General features: G+C 52.5%; 1 pseudogene; it reads left to right on the forward strand.

Annotated features, from left to right (window-relative positions):
* The first annotated feature begins 400 nt into the window (after positions 1–400).
* LOC116873142 lies at positions 401–1,617 on the forward strand (annotated as a pseudogene).
* The last annotated feature ends 14,603 nt before the right edge of the window (positions 1,618–16,220 follow it).

The following is a 16,220-nucleotide window of genomic DNA, read 5'->3' on the forward strand; positions in this document are numbered from 1 at the left end:
CCCCTGGTTCCCGGCCACGTGGCCTCGGGCCACTCACACAAGCAGCCGGGCCTTACGCGTGGCGCGAGGGCGGCCGCGGTAGCAGCCTGGTCAGAAGGGCCGTCGTTCTGTGGTGATGCTCTCGGCACAGCGAGCTGGTACCGGAGGCGGCGGGACTGAGGTCAAGCCCGTGGCTCTCCGGCCGGCTCGGGGCTGGAAGGGGCCTGCCGGAACCCCGCGCCCCAAATCGAATCCGCACGCACCGCCCCTGAACCCCACATCCCCCGACGCCACTGTCTCTCTCCTCCCTCCAGCGCTTCTTCAAAGGGCCTTGGGGCCGCCGCCGCTTCCTGTCCTTCCACCCACATGTCCACTGCTGCCCCCCTCAAGCCACCGCGTCAGCTCCTGCCAACGTCACCAGTGGCCCCACTTTCTGAGTCCAAGACACATTTCTCAATCATCCTCTTAGTCAACTTCCCAGCACCACGAGGACCTGCTGACCTGACCCCTCAGCTTCAAGGACGTGCGTGTCCCTTGGCTCCTGTGACAGCTCCAGCTCCAGCTGCCCCTCCCCCTCCTGATGCTTTCCTCCACCTCTTGGCCAGGATCGTCTTTCTCTCCTAACATCAGGGCACCGCCGGCCTCAACGGGGCCACGTCTCCCCTTCACCCTCTCTCTAGGCAAGCTCGCCCACTCCCACAGCCTCTGTCACCCTGTATCCACCCACCTCTCCCAGACACCCAGGCCTGGGGCTCCCCCTGCACCCACAGCAACACAACGGCAAGTCCATCCCACACACACCCCACTCACTGTCACAGACGTGCCTCGGGTTCAACTCGTCCCAAACGGAGCTCCTGAGCCCTTCCAGACCTGCTCTGCTCCCGAGTCTGCAACTTCCCGAATGCCCACGGCCGGCGGCTCGTCACCGCCCTCCCTCCTGCCCCAGAGGGACCTGCCCTAAGGTGCTTCCCTCCCGGCGGCTGGCAAAGCCACCTGCACTGTCTTCCCTCTTCACCACCCCCCAAGCGAAGCCAGCCCCATCTCTGGGACTGAGCAGGGCCACGGCCACCGAGTGGTCCCTCCGCCTCCACCCGGCAGCCTCCAGGGCCGCAGAGCCGTCCACATCTCAGATGCGGCCAGGTCGCCCTCACTCCCACAGAATACCCTTGGGTGCACACCAGAACCCCAACACCCCAACATGGCCTCCTAGGGCCTGCAGGTATGACCAGCCTCAGCCCTAGTCTCTCGCCCTGACCCCATCCCTCTCTCCTCTTGCTCCCTCTCACTCCTCTCTCTCTCTCCCCTCCCCATCTTCTCCCCACCCCGGGACCTCCCTTCCAGAGCCTTCTTCCTCTGATCTGCCCCAGCCGTCCCCTCTTCCACCCAATGTCCCATTCACACTTCTGATTTCATCCCAATCACTGCTTTCTCAGGAAGACCTTCCTTCCTCCCTGTGCCCGCCTCGCCCCCCCACCCACACACAGGCCATGTCTCCTATTATCCCCTCTCTGACCTTCCTGTACCATTGTCTTCATAGCTGTTAATAAGTTTGGAATTATTCACTTATTTTTGTGGTTAACATTTCTCTCTCCACTGGGCTGGTCGTCCCGAAGCCCAGTGGGCCCAGCATTTGGCCCAGCAGTGGATCAGGGTAGCGCTTTCCCCTGGGGCCCTGTCTGTGAGCCTGCCCCACCTACCACATGCCTGCGGCACTCCCAGCCCTTGTGGCAGCAGGAAAGGCCCCTCCACACAGCGTGGGCACCAGACCCCCAGCCTCCTCTGGCGGGACTTGACAGTGAGCCTGGAGACGGTCGCCTCATGGCCTGCCCAGAGCTTGGGCGCAGGCCCACCGTCAGCCCCACTAGTCGTCTCACCATCCGTAGCACTTGAGCTACAAGGTCCAACCTCACTTCACCGCCTGCCGGGAGAAGCTGCTGGTACCTTTCCTCTGCTTGTCACCATCTCTGCTTGTCACCATCTCTGCCTTCTCCCTCCCTGCTGACGCGAGCCCACGCAGGCCTGCCCAGCCAGCGGACTGCCGGGAAGACCCGAGCTCCCGTGCACGCGCCAGGAAGAGCGGGCACAGCGGGGCGTGGGGACTGCCTGAGGTCCAGGCGCTGTGCTCGGACTCCCGCTGCCCGGCCCTTCCCCGGCTCTCGGCTGTGCACTTCCTCTCGTGAGATGAGCCTCTTTGTGCACCATCCAAATCCCACTTACTTCAACCAGATCTGGTGAACTTTCACTGAGCGGGCGGAACTCACCTTGGGCTTCGTGCTCCGTGCATGCAACAGACGTCTGCCAGGCACACCCTTTGTGTCATCGCGACCCCCCTAGCAAGGACATCCACGGCCCCCCCTTGCTGACGTCTCCCACCGCCCATGTGCGTATGGCCCAGCTAGGACCTCATTTATGCTCATTCACTCGGTCAGTATAACAGGATTGCTTTGGGGCACTTGGGTGGTGCAGTCCGTGAAGCATGACTTTTGACTTCAGCTCAGGTGATGATCTCAGGGTCATGGGATCAAGTCCTGAGTCAGGCTCTGTGCCCAGTGCGGAGTTGGCTTGTCCCTCTTTATCTGCCCTCCCCCTGCCCATACTCGTGTGCACACACCCTCGCTCTCTCTCTCTCTAAAACAAATAAAATCTTTAAAAAAAGGATGGCTTCACACCTGTTCTACGCTAGGACAACGCTTGGCCCTGGTCACACAGTATCTATTAATTCCACATGTCCCTGGCCACAAGGAGGTCATCTCTGAGCCTTTTCCTTCCTCCTCTGCCTGCTCTCTTTAATCCCTCATCCTCTTCTTGTGTCACGCACTCTGTGGAGTCCTGGAGACACCTGTGAGTTGGGAAGAGTTTCTATAGCTGAGACCATCAGAGGACAAGTTCAGAGGGTTTCACATGGAAAACAAGGATTCCACAGACGCTGGGAGCGGGAGAAGCTAGCGTGGGGAGAGCAACACCCTGCGATCGCAGGAGCCATTAGCCTCAGGTCCGTCCTTAAAAGGCGGACAGTAACCCAGCAGTAGCCGATAATGACTCAGCCCTAACAGCGTTCTGATCACCACATCGGGACTGTTTCCTAACCCTCGCGGTCGCCCCACTGCAGCTGTTCACCCTCGCTCGCATCTCGGAGATGAAGAAACTGAGACACACAGAAGTCACTGGCTTACGGCTGGGCAGCTTGTAAACAGCTGAGCCCAGACGTGAAGCCACACAGCCTGGCCTCCTCCCACGGTGCTCTTGGACACCACCGAGAGGTTTCGGGTGTACGAGCTGTCCACGGCTGTGTAACAAGCGTCCTCACGCTCAGCAGACACAACATCAGTTTGTCGCCTGGCCACTCCTGCGGGTCAGGAATCTGGGGGTGGCACAGCTGGGACCCCGGGCCGCCAGCCTCTCTGGAGCTGCAATCAAGATGAGAGCCCATGGTGGGCACCGGAGTGACTCAGCGGGCTGTGTCTGACTCTTGGTTTTGGCTCAGGTCGCGATCTTGGGGTCATGAGATCAAGCCCTCTCCATGGGGCTCGCCGCTGAACAGGGAGTCTGCTTCAGATTCTCTCTCTCCCTCTGTGCCTCCCACTCATGTGCTCTCTCTCTCTCTCTCTCTCAAATAAATAAATCTTAAAAGAAATAAAAATGATGCAAGCCCACGACAGCTCAGGGAGACACTGGGGAAAGACGGAGCTCCCAGCTCTCTCTTGTGGCTTCTGGCAGGCCTCAGGTCTCAGCCAGCTGTTGCAGGAGACCTCACTTCCTTGCCTCATGGGCATCCCCACAGGTGGCTCATTCCACAAAAGCCATTCCTCTCAGAGGGAGGGAACAGAGGGACAACAGGACCAAGGTCAGTTGACTTGTAGTCCAGTTACAGAAGTGACGTCCCATCACTTCTGCTGATGTCTGCTATCTGTTCATGAGAGGCAAGTCGTCAGGGTCCAGGCCACACCCCAGGGAAGCATAGGGCATGAGGACATGGACCCCGGAAGTGGGGGCTGTGGGCCTCCTCCCGGGCTGCCCACCATGTCCGACTAATAGAGGAGACGGGCACCCATGAACAAAGTGGGGCATAAGCTCATTATCTGTCCTTTGGTTCCTCGCCCCAGAAATCCTGTGTGTTCTTAAGACTCAGAGCCTCAAAGTGAGCTAAAACTTGATTCCCAGCCTGAGAGAATTCTTCCTCCTGTTCCTCCCAGACACTAGTGCCAGAGAAGACGAGCACTTCTTAAAGATCAGCGGTGCGCTTGGCTACGTGAGGAAACACAAGTGTATTCCGCAGGCGCTGGGCTAAAAACCGGGCAGCAGCTTCGGCTCCCACCCCCTCGCCGTACGACTTCCGCTGGTCCCCCTAGAGCTTCTTCCTTCATCTCCTAATGAAGAGACACCCCAGTGGCTCCAGGGCTAGGGTTTCTCCTTCAATCACTTTCAAGCATCACCATCAGCATCACCTTCTTAGAGCCCCACCCATACAGTCCCTGTCCCCACTCGAAGACCCTCTGTGGCTCCAAACTTGGGTCTGGAGTTCCAGACCTCGGATTCTGAAGCCCCAACCTGCTCCCCACACAACTCCTTTGCTTGGGTTACGCGGGTCCACGTGCCTTGAATCGTCCTGCTTCCATGTCTCCGCTCACCTCACCTCCCAATCCTTGCATGATTTTCCTTCTCCTCCTCACCCACTCACATCCTGGCCATCCTTCAAGGTCAAGTGCATGCCCCATCTTCTCAATGAACCTCTCCAAGACCATCCAGCCGTCCGAAGCTGGACTTGGCAGGACAGCCACATGTGTTCAGCGGGATCAGCTAAATAAAAGCACTTGTCAAAGTACGCAAACTACTCTAAGAAAGTTGTCTGAGTTTTCCTCCCTAAACCTGCAGGCCTGTCCTCAGAATCCCTACCTCTGGGTCAGCCTGGACTCAGCCTTCAGGCTCACCTGGGCAACGGTCCCCAGAACCCTTCTGCATGAACACTGGCTATTGCCCAACCCCATGTCATAGGAAATGGCTTTCTCCCAGCCCCACACACTTCCCGCTGCCCGAACATTCCCAGTTACACGGAACGCTTCCTTGTGGAGCGCACCTCCTTCATCCCTGAACGCAGAGCAGGGCAGAGACACGGTAAATATTGTCAGGAACAAGGAGGAAAGTGAAACCCTTCATTGATCGGACTCCCTGTAAAACCCCCATCAAAGACGCTTTACTCTCTTTATATCCTTCGTGCTCCAAAATACAAAGTCCCCTTTCCACTTACAGATCTCACAACATAAACTCCGCTCCATCCTGACAGGGAGGAAAGCACGGGGAGCCAGAGGTCTCCATCGGGCCACCACTTGACACGGCGCAGCTGCTGAGCCATGGAAGCTAGGTGCCGAGGCCCCGTTTCCTGACAGTCTGGGGTGACACAGGCAGATACGGACAGGACAGGCCAACAGAAACAGGCCCGAGTCGGCGTGGCCCCCGAGTCCTCCCGGGAATGCCTCCCACTGCCCCGCCACAGCACGCGACACCCACGTTGCTCACTGCACATTCTCTCTTGAACTTCACATTCTGCTATTCTCTTTTCGCACGTTGTTCAGAAATAAATGCTGGTGCCCACGTTACATTTTGTTTGAAATAGCCTGCCATGGGGGGGACTTGCCCAGGGCTCTCCGAGCCACGCCGGACGGGGTCCAGGCCCTTCGCACGGAAGGCAGAAGGTCGAGCCGCTGCGAGTTCACGGGTAAGGCGCGTGAGGTCCACCCCGGCTCCTGGACAGCCTTCGCCAACCGGGGGCCTTGAAAGAAGCCTCTTAACTGTTCTCCACTAAGGCTGGCTTTTCCAAAAAGCACCTTATGTTAGACTGTTTAGTCTCAGGACCACTTCGTACTCCTAAAACTTACTGAGCATCCCTAAGGAGCTGGCGTTCACGTGAGCTGTATTTGCGAAGATATTTGCTGTACTAGAAATTTAAACTGAGACAATTTTTTGAACACTTTTCAATTTGTATCAAAAACCACAATACAGATTCATCACAGATTGGTATAAATTTCACATTTTAAGAGAAATAATTGTTTTTTTTTTTTTTCAAAGCAAAAATAACAGTGGGCAGAACAGTAACCCTTTGTACTTTCCGAGGCTCCCTAAAGGTCTGAATTAGGGGAGACCGCTGGATGCTCCCGTCCTGCTTCTGCTTTCAATCTGTGTGTCTTACTGTTTTAGTTGGAGTATGTGAAGAAAATTCAGCCTCAAATACGTAGTTGGAAAAGAGAGAACAGCTTTGTAACAGGCTTTTCCAATCACTGGGGCTGTTCTCTTTTATACTACACCAAAACTCAACAAATTTTTCTCTCTTAAAGGTTGGCTGCGACGTAGAACCTGAAACCATATCAATTAATTCTGCAAACACTGTTGCATTGAAACCCACTATCATGCACTTTGAATATTGTATTTTTACCGCTTCATGAGCGCAACAACACACATGGGTCATTTGGAAAATATTGATTCACTGGGCTGTGCCAATCTACTGATACGTTGACACATTTCATGATACAGCCTCCGGAAATCGTAGCATTAACATAACCGCTGACCTCACTCAGGAAGCTATCAAGCTCACAGGAGTGGATACCGGTTTTCTAAAATTCTAATTTTCGCTTGGAAGTTTCAATTTTACAACTGGCAACAAATAGTGTCAGTTATTTTTCCTGAAGAAACAGGCTCGCTTCATTTATTTTCAAGAAAATGTCTTGAAAATCAGATTCTGATCCACCCAGATCCGGATCACCTAGTGTGTCAGTCAGTCGTCCTTCCATAAGCAACATGCTGCGCGGAAAGCCTAGGCGAGAAACCCAGCCCCTTGCCGATGACCAGTGACATCTGGCCACGTGAGCGGAAATTGATTTGTACCTCAGAAGCAATTGTACTTAGTGGAAAAAAAAGGTTTTTTACAATGTTCGCAAACTTTTCTGTTAATACAGCCAATGGATCAATGGTGATCTTAAAAGAAATGATAGTTTTTCATGGAAACAAAAATCAATGAAACCGTTTTGATCATTTCATTCTCTTCCATTTAGGGATATTTTTAGAAGTCAATATAATATTTCCTACACTCTTGGTTTTTTTCCTGTCTGGAGTATGGGAGAATGGCAAGGGGGTACGTGTGGCCACGGACCCTGGCGCCAGGCTCTCGGCATTGGAATCCTCACTCTGTCGCTGCTTAGCCATGTGGGTAGGACAATTTCCAGTGGCTCTATGCCTCAGTCTCCTCATCTGTGTAATGGAGTAATAATAAAACCCCTGCTGGGTAGTGACTGTGAGGACCAAGCAAGCTCTTGACGATGACACGGTCGCTGGAGGCACGTCAGCTGCAGCCCAGGGCCCCGCACTTGGTGGGAAAGCCACCACCCCTGACTGGCTTCCCCACCCACCCCAAGGCAGCATGGCCCACCTCAGGTGACAGCATGTCCAGGAATCTAGAAGAGTTTAACAACAGACAGCCCTCCTGTGTCTCTCCTCTTCCCGTCCATGAGGGGTGACAAGAGTGAGGAGAAAAAGGCCTAGCCACAGGCCCCAGTCCCCGAGCCCTTCAGTCTGGAAGCCTGACAGGGCCGGGAGAAGATGGCGGTACAAGGGTGCCCAGGACCTTGTGATCCAGGTTATCTGCCATCATCCCCCTCCAACGTGGGCGCGTGTGACAGAACAGGCAGCCTGGGACTGTCCACAGGACAGATCTGGTCCAGTAGAGGGGGTGACGCAGGAGGGACCTTCGGGGAACTGAGTGAAAGCTCCCACCACAGGAGGCACAGCTTCATGCCCGGAAGGCGGCGCCCCAGCCCACCCAACCCAGGGAGGGCCTCTTCACGTAGGAGCGGTAAGGGGCTCTCCCCCGGGTGGGGACCCAGAGCAGAGCAGGGGCAGATCTCCTCCCATGAGGTACAGTGTTTGGCCAAGGGTAGAGGACAGGCTGCTGGCCATCTTCACCTTAGTCTCTCAGCGAGGAGTGGAGTCAGCCCAGGTGACTCAAGCAGGAAGTACCTGAGAAACAGGTAATAATGCCTAGAACCAAAGCACACAGCACGCACCTGAACGTGGGATCTGGGCAGCCACACAGCCACACAGCCGCTCACTCCCTGTCCAGGAGACCCTTCAGCTGTGCTCTTTCCCGAGAAAGCCCTGTCCTACCCAAGGTTTCACTCATGAAGAACTTAGGTGACCCTCACCTTGCAGCGACCTTAGACCCAGTCTGAATCTCTTTCTCAGAGATCTTTGTCAACATCGCCTAAGGCTCCTTTCCTACTGAATGGGAGAAAATACTGCAAGTCATATATCTGATAAGGGGCTGATATCTGAAATATATAAAGAACTCATGTAACTCAATAGCAAAAAAAAACAGAAAAACAAAACAAAAGGAAAAGAAAAAAGAAAAAATCCAGTTAAAAATGGGCAGAAGAACTGCATAGACATTTTTCCAAAGAAAACCTACAGATCGCCAGCAGGGACCCAGAGAGACGCTCAACATCACTCATCATAATGGAAATGCAAATCAAAGCCGCAGTAAGGCATCACCTCACATCTGTTTGAGTGGCTATTATCAAAAAGACTAGAAATAACAAGTGTTGGCAAGGGTATGGTGAAAAGGGCACCTTGAGCACTGTGGGTGGGATTATAAGTAGGTGTGGCCACTGCAGAAAACAATACTGAGTTCCCTCAAATAATTAAAATTCGAGCTCCCCTATGATCTAGCAATTCCCCTTTCTGAATATTCATCCAAAGAAAATGAAATCACCAGCTTAAAAAGATGCACCCCCATACTCCTTGCAACATTTATTTACAATTGCTGAGACACAGAAACCAGCCGGTGTCCACCAATGGATGAATGGGAAAGAAATTGTTGTCTACCTACGTAGTGGGATGTTATCCAGCCATGAAGAAGAATGAAATCTTGCCATCTGCCCCATGAATGGACCTCAAGGGCATTATGCTAAGTGAAACAAGTCAGACAGAGAAAGAGGAACGATCTCTCTTACAGGTGGAATCTTGGAAAAAATTAATTTAAAAAACCCTGCACGTATAGATAACCAAGCTCATAGAGAACAAAGGAGCGGTTGCTAGAGGTGGGGGGTAGGGAGTAGGAGAATTGGGTGACCTGGTTTTGGTATTTCATTTGCTTGTTTAAATAAATTGAGAGGAGGAAAAAACAGAGCCTTCGCCTCAAGAATCTGACACTATAGTTGGGAGAGACAGATAACGAACAATAAACAGAATAGTAAGTAATTATATGATATGTTTGAAAGTGCCATAAAAATCTATAAACACAGCCACAAAGATTAAGAGTTTGCAGTTTTAAATGTGGGAAGGCTTTACTGAGAAAATGACATTTAAACAACGATGTGAAGGAGGTGAGGAAGTTGTCTGTGTGAGTATCAGGGGAAAGAACCTTCCAGAGGGAGGGACAGCCTGTGCCAAAGCCCGTGGTGGACGTTTATCTGACAGAGGGAGAGCAGAGAGGTCAGTGGACCTGGAACTGAATTAGCAATGGGGAGAGAATGGGGGTGTGACACGGCACCCAGGCCGTGTGGGGCCTCGCAGGACATTGTAAGGGCTTCACCTCCACTCACAGATGAGTGAAATGGGAGGGCAGGGGCGCTGGAGAGTCTCAAGCCCAGGAGTTGTAAGAGGATGGTCTGGGGGCCATCACTGAAATAGCCACAGCCAGGGGCAGGAAGAACGGTGAGGACGCAGCTTCAGTCACCAAGACCACGGAACATGGCAGCACCGGCCAGGTGGCGACAGGATAGGTGGTAGGAAGCGACTAGAACCTATACATGGTTTGAACATGGGTTCAGTGGGATTTTCTGGATCTTTCCATTTGGGGAGAATGCATTCACTTTGAGGTTAGTGCAAGTCAAAAAAAAAAAAAGTCATTAACGATCACATAAACTCATATTAAAACAGTATCCAAAAAAAAACCAATAATGATGTTATTTTTCACCCATCACGTTGACAAAAATAGACACAGAGGAGCACATAGAGAAAGAAGTGCCATTATGCCATCACCAGAGTGGAAACTGGGGTCTTCTTTCTGAAGAACGACTTACAGAGTCTGCCAACAGGTTAGATCGTACGCTCTCTCACCCAGAGCGCCATTTCCACTTGCCTGCCCCATAGAAACATCCCCAGATGTCCAAACGGGCCAGAAAATGTTCACAAAAGGACATTCACGACCATAGTGTCTGCAAGAGCGACCAACTGAAATTAACCCACGTGCTTATCGGTAAGAGATTGGCCAAGTCAGCTGCCGGCAGACACACGGCGGGTTACGATACGAGCTTTGAAATCCTGAGGGAGATGTGCCTGGGAGGCGCCCTGAGTGGTGGATAGGAATTACTTACAGGAGAAGGCGGCTTGAGCAACAGAATTAGAGGATAATTATGTCCTTTTTGTCCCAGGTCATACCTCATGGTTCCTTCCCTTATAGAGTAAATCCATGCATGATATGTGTATTATCAATATATGCTTTTTTTTCCTTTTTTAAGATTTTATTTATTTATTTGACAGAGAGAGAGAGAGAGGTGCAAGCAGGGGGAGCATCAGGCCGATGCTCTTTTCCACTGTGTGCTGAGAGGCTTAGGAAATTTTATACCAGACACTATTAGCCTGGAGATCAGACCAGCCACGAACACAAACAAAATAGGGAGAAAGTCAAGACAGTCTCTGAAATGAGTCCCATAACTAAAGGAGACTGTGCTTTAGAGTAGAGAATCTTTTAGCCACAGAAATCCAGAAAAACAGGGAGCCAGAAGAGAAGTAGTTCTGTCTCAGGAATGGGTTTTAACTCTCTGGTCCCCATGGCCGGCACCCCACCCCCACAACAGAGATCGGGGAGGAAAATGTACAGAAGCCTAATGTCACTAAGCATTCAAATCTGCTACCCTGCTCTGGGGCTCTGATCCCACAGTCACCAGGCAACCATCGGATTAAGGAGTTGGCCAGGTAGATTTCCCCACACAGACCGGGGGAAGCAGAAGACGCAGCTCTCTGGACCCTTTGACAGATGGGGTTCTCACTGCAAACTAAGAAGCTGACATCCAGCGTAGACATCAGTGCTGGGAGCGTGGCTAATGTGAGTCTGCCCCAGAGAGAGGGATTTAGAATTTGGTGCACAGCCAGTCCAGCACTCCCCTCATGGGGGACTGTGAGAATTTGCCCACCACCTACGCACGGACTGCTGGGTGACCTTCCACACAGCTGTCATCCAAATTAACTCTGTCCAAGCTGAGCTGGGTGCTCGGTGACACGCCGTAGCTGCGGGGGTGTGGGGGGTGCCACTGGGTCCATGTCGGTGGGATTATATGCAGTTGACTAGCCATCACATAAGCCAGCTGGCAAGTCTGCAACACAGTGTGACGAGGCAGTCCAGATCTGAGGTCAAAGCCTCACAAAGCCTGTTCGTGGTGTGTGGCTATGAGGCTAAGGTCCGTATCTGGATAGGTACCCACAGATGGCAATCTTCTTTCCCTCCCCGTCCCTACTTAGAAACGGTCTCAGGAAAGGCACGAGGCAGCCCCAGGCCAGTATCATGTGTTTCTTGACTCCCACAAAAGGAGTCCTGAATACTGGGCAGGAAATCACATCCCTGGGGCAGGGCTGGCTTCCAAGAGGGTCTCCATCCTCCATCCATGATCTCTGCATCTGTGGTCAGGGACAACAAGAAAGAGAGGGGGACCTGCTCTGGATTCTGGAGGGAGTGGCTGCCTTCAGGGCTGTGCTGAGTAAGGAGAAAAACCGCTGGAGAATGACTGCAGAGGAGGAGCGCCGAGTTGGCGCCTGAGAAGAAAGTTCGAGAGGCAATGTCAGTGACCGCTCACAGCTGGGTCCCGGTTAAAAACCATGACGGACAGCTCTTGGGACAACAGTGAGATGCCATTCCCCATTAAGTAATGAGCACCACTTCCTGAAACTTGGTTCCTCCTGTTCTCATAAGCAGGGGCATTTTTTTCCTCATTCAAAAGAGACAAAATACAGAAAATCAAAAAATAGATGCAGAAGCCTTGAAATGCCAAGATGGGGATTTGCATCTGCTCAAGGTGACGCATTGGCAGGCCAGGTCCAAGGGGACCAGGAGACCCAGGAATACACGTCTCTAATACACGTGAGGGTGCTCCCACGGTGACACCTGTCACCCCACTGATCTCCAGCATTGACCGGGCTGATCTGGCTGACTAGGCGGGTGTCTCCCTCTCCCCTTACCACTCCATAGGCGTCCCTCCCGAAGCTGCTTGGAGGGAGAGGATGACCTTCCCTGAGAGAGGAGGACCCTTCTGGTTTCAAGGGTACAAGAGTCGCTGTGCTCCCCTTCTAGAACCTCCCAACAAGCTCCAGGCTTGGGAGAATGTGGGGTAGTCAAGCTTCCACATGGCGTAGGAGAGCGTGGGGTAGTCAAGGTTCCACGAGTCTGGACACATTCAAATGAGACGTGGAGAACCCCTCGCCCTGCGACTAGCCCCAGGCCCCATACACCCAGCTGTCTCCAAGGTGCTAGAAGCCTGGAGCCCAGTCTGCCCTGTGTCCAGCCCTCCGTTCTGACCCCTGAGGGCCTGGGCCCCCAGCTCACTCACATTCACATCTCAGCACCCATCCTCCCCCTTCAAGGGACCCTCAGGGCACAGCAGGCCACCCGGGAGCCCTTGTCATGTTGAAATGACGTCAAGGCCCACTACAGATTCTGCTTATTGTGGGATTTTTTTTCCTAATCACCTTCAATTCTTGAAAAATTCTCGAACTTCCAACCGTGTGCTGTGCATAGATGCTGTCCTCTAAACGCACGCCAGGGTTTCCCCATCTCACCAGGTCCCCTGAGGCACAAAATGAAGTCAGCTTTGGAAACCAGCCCCCGGAAGGAGAAGACCCCTCACGAAAATTTCCCAAGGGAGGGGGCCTTGCTTACCTCCCACAACCATAAATCGGCAGCAAGCCGTCTGAACCATTGTGCTGTGTGCTTCCAAACAGAGGGCCTGTCACCATGGCAACACTCACATCTGTCATTACCTCAGAGAGAGAACACCTTTTAAAAGAAATCTACTTAGCAACATGTCATGTTAACTTGCGTGCTTCTTACGGATTCGCTCAGGAATCCAGGCCTGAGTGCACTGGGATGAGGGCTGCCTCTGTGAACAATCCAGAAGGCACGGCCACAGCCCCAAGTGGCCTCTTCCTCGACCTGCCCCCACCCGTCCTTGGATGATCCAGGGGCCCGTGCCACCCTGAAGCCAGAGCGTACCGCCGTTGCACGGAGGGCAGGAACACAAGCCAGTTGTGAACAAAACCGCTGTCACCTCGGCATTGTACACGCAGTCTCTTAATCCTCGGGCCAGCCTACGCAGCAGGCGTCCCCCCACCTAGCGATGAGGAGCCGGGCTCAGCGCCCCTCCCCCACCCCACACAGCTTCTCGAGCCACACCTGGCTCCCAAAACACCATCCACACCCCGCGGATCTGCGAATTCTCCCAATGACTCAGAAAAGAGGATTTTTTTTTTTTTTATCATCTCCATTTGATACAAGAGAAAATCATCTTGGAGAAGCAAAGATCTGGCCCAAGCTCCCTCGAGAGGACAGTATAGGTGCAGAGATGCAGGCCTGCGTCCTCGATGAGAGCCTCGGGCTGCCCCTCTCTGGACCCAAGAAGAGGCCACCCAGGACCCTCTTCCACCAGGTTTTGAAAGAAAGTCCAGCCTCTTAGATGAGCTGAAAATCTGCCCAAGCAGGCTAGTCCATTGGCTAGGCCCTCCATTCTTCCAGACCTTACATGGAACTTTCTAGTGTCTTTGAGAGAAACAAGGACAAGGGAAGCACCTGTGAGACTTTCACACACCAAAGTCTCCTGAAGATCCTGTTAAAATGCAGGTGTCACTGGGTAGGCTGACAGTCTACCTTTCCTCCCAGCTGCCAGTCCTCAATCCCACCTTAAGGAAATGGGGACAAGGCCCCTCTGTTTGGAAGAAAAGATGCACTGTAAAAAGATGGGGTGTTGTCCCCAGGAGAACCCAGAACTACTGCAGGCTACATATAAGACCCCATGTAGCTAAGGAACCCTCGGAGAACAGGAAGGGAACCCAGCTTCTGAGGCTGAATTCTAACCTTTAGGAGACTGACTCTATACCAGGGGCCCTTCTCAGGCTCCAAGTTACTATGATAGTAGGATGTCTTCTTTCCTGATCCCCCATTGCCTGGCCTAGTACCTGGAATATGCTAGATACCCAATAAATATGGAGGGAAGGAGGAAGGGAGGAAGGAAGGAAGGAAAGAGGAGGGAGGGAGGGAGGAAAGGGAAGGGAAGTAAAGGAGGAAGGAAGGGAGGGAGGGAGGGAAGGAGGAAGGAAGGGAGGGAGCGAGGGAGGGAGGGGAGGGAGGGAGAGAGGAAGGGAAGAAAGGAAGGGAGGGAGGAAAGGAGGGAGAGAAGGAAGGGGAAGGGAAGGGAAGGAGGAAGGAAAGGAGAGAGGGAAAGAAGCAGGGAGGGAGGAAGGGAGGGAGGGAAGATTTGGTTAAAAAAAAAATTGACTTGCAGCAAAGAAGACTCCGAGGTGTGATCTGTTTTATAAATTATGTAAGGCTTGCACTATCCAAGATGGGCACATAATGCCTATTCCATGCCCAATAATTAATTGATAGAAAGAATTCAGCCTTGCTCATGAAATTTTATGCATTTCTGTCACTCCATGGGATCTGGAACCTCTCTTGCATATATTAACTACATCAGCCTTCTAAAACCAAAGAAACTTCTAGATATTGGAAAGATGTATTGTAGGATCTGCAGTAGTTATTTGTGTTTCAGTTTGGCTGGGTCCAGATTTTTGGTCAAACGTTATTCTGGAAGTTCCTATGAAGACGTCTACGGATGCAATTAACATTTAAATTGTTGGATTTTGAGGGAGCAGATTGCCCTCCATATTGTAGGTGGGCCCCCTCCAATCAGTTGAAGGGCTGAATAGAATGAGGACTGACTTCCCTCAAACAAGATGGACATTGGCCAAAGATGGCCTTTGGCCTCAAAATGCAACATCAGCTCTTTCCTGGGTCTCTAGTCTGATGGCCCACCTTGCAGATTTTGGCCTTGCAAGTCTCTTTAATTATGTGAGCCAATTCCTTAGAATCTCTCACTTTCTTCCCCACTCCTTCATATATAATGTACATTATACACACGCACACCCCTTATTGGTTCTGTTTCTCAAAAAATCCCTGGCTAATACAGGGATGAAAAAGGATCTGATCTTGTAGCAGATGATAAACATGGCTTATCCCAAAAGATACTTAACTATAACACACAGACGGAACAGAGGCTGGATATACTCACGGCCGATGAACGAACAAGTCACAAGACGTCTCCAAACCCAGGGGAACACGGGGCTGTGCCTTCAAAGAGTGACCGTTAAACTCCTGCCCCACCCCCACCCCACTGGACTCTCGGATTACACTTTGAGAAATACTACTGCAGATCAGGTTTCCTTGGAGGGACAGCCTCGGTCAGAATGAGGTGACCACCATATTCTAAAATACAATGAGTCCTCTTTATACGCCCTCCAAACCTTAGTCAGACCACACGAACCCTATGTGGTCCTCTTGGGCCTATGAAATGATAATTTTGTGTGGTTGATCTATATATCTACTTGAGCCTCATCCTTTAGACCACATTGAATGAAATCCCATTAATGCCCCTAGTCCTCCCTATTCCAGAGCTCTCTCTCTCCCAGAGGCTCTAGAATATTCTCTGTCTCACCATCCCTTCTACACTGGCAGCAGGTTGGGGCTGGGTGAGGCTGGAGTGCACTGGGTGGGCGGGGAGCGAGTCCCTTCCTCTCCCAAGCCTGGGTCCTGCGCCACACAGAGCTGGTGGTAACAGTGCCGCCTCCCTGGGGCCGAGGCAGGACCCAGATGAGGGGATGCCAGGAAGCACCCATGCCTTCCCCTCTCATTTTCACCTCTGCCACTGCAAGACCTCATTCTTTGTTGGAAGGTGCTACAGAAACACCCCGAATCCTTATCTCCTGAGGCACAAGGGCTTCTGGAAACTCTGGGGCCTGGCCCGACCCCGTGTTTATTTACAGACCCTCCTGCCCCAAGAAGTCAGGGACCAGAGCCATCCTGAGGGCAGGGCCACGCCACATTCACTGCCCAGGGCTCGACAGGAGGCCCAAGTGAAGTAGGTGATGAGTACGTGAAGAAAGGAAGGAAGGGAGGGAAGGAAGGAGGGAGAGCGGTGGCCTGGCCTAGACCA

Source organism: Lontra canadensis, unplaced genomic scaffold (genome assembly GCF_010015895.1).
Source record: "Lontra canadensis isolate GAN:19392208 unplaced genomic scaffold, GSC_riverotter_1.0 scaffold32, whole genome shotgun sequence".
Classification (NCBI taxonomy): Eukaryota; Metazoa; Chordata; class Mammalia; order Carnivora; family Mustelidae; genus Lontra; species Lontra canadensis.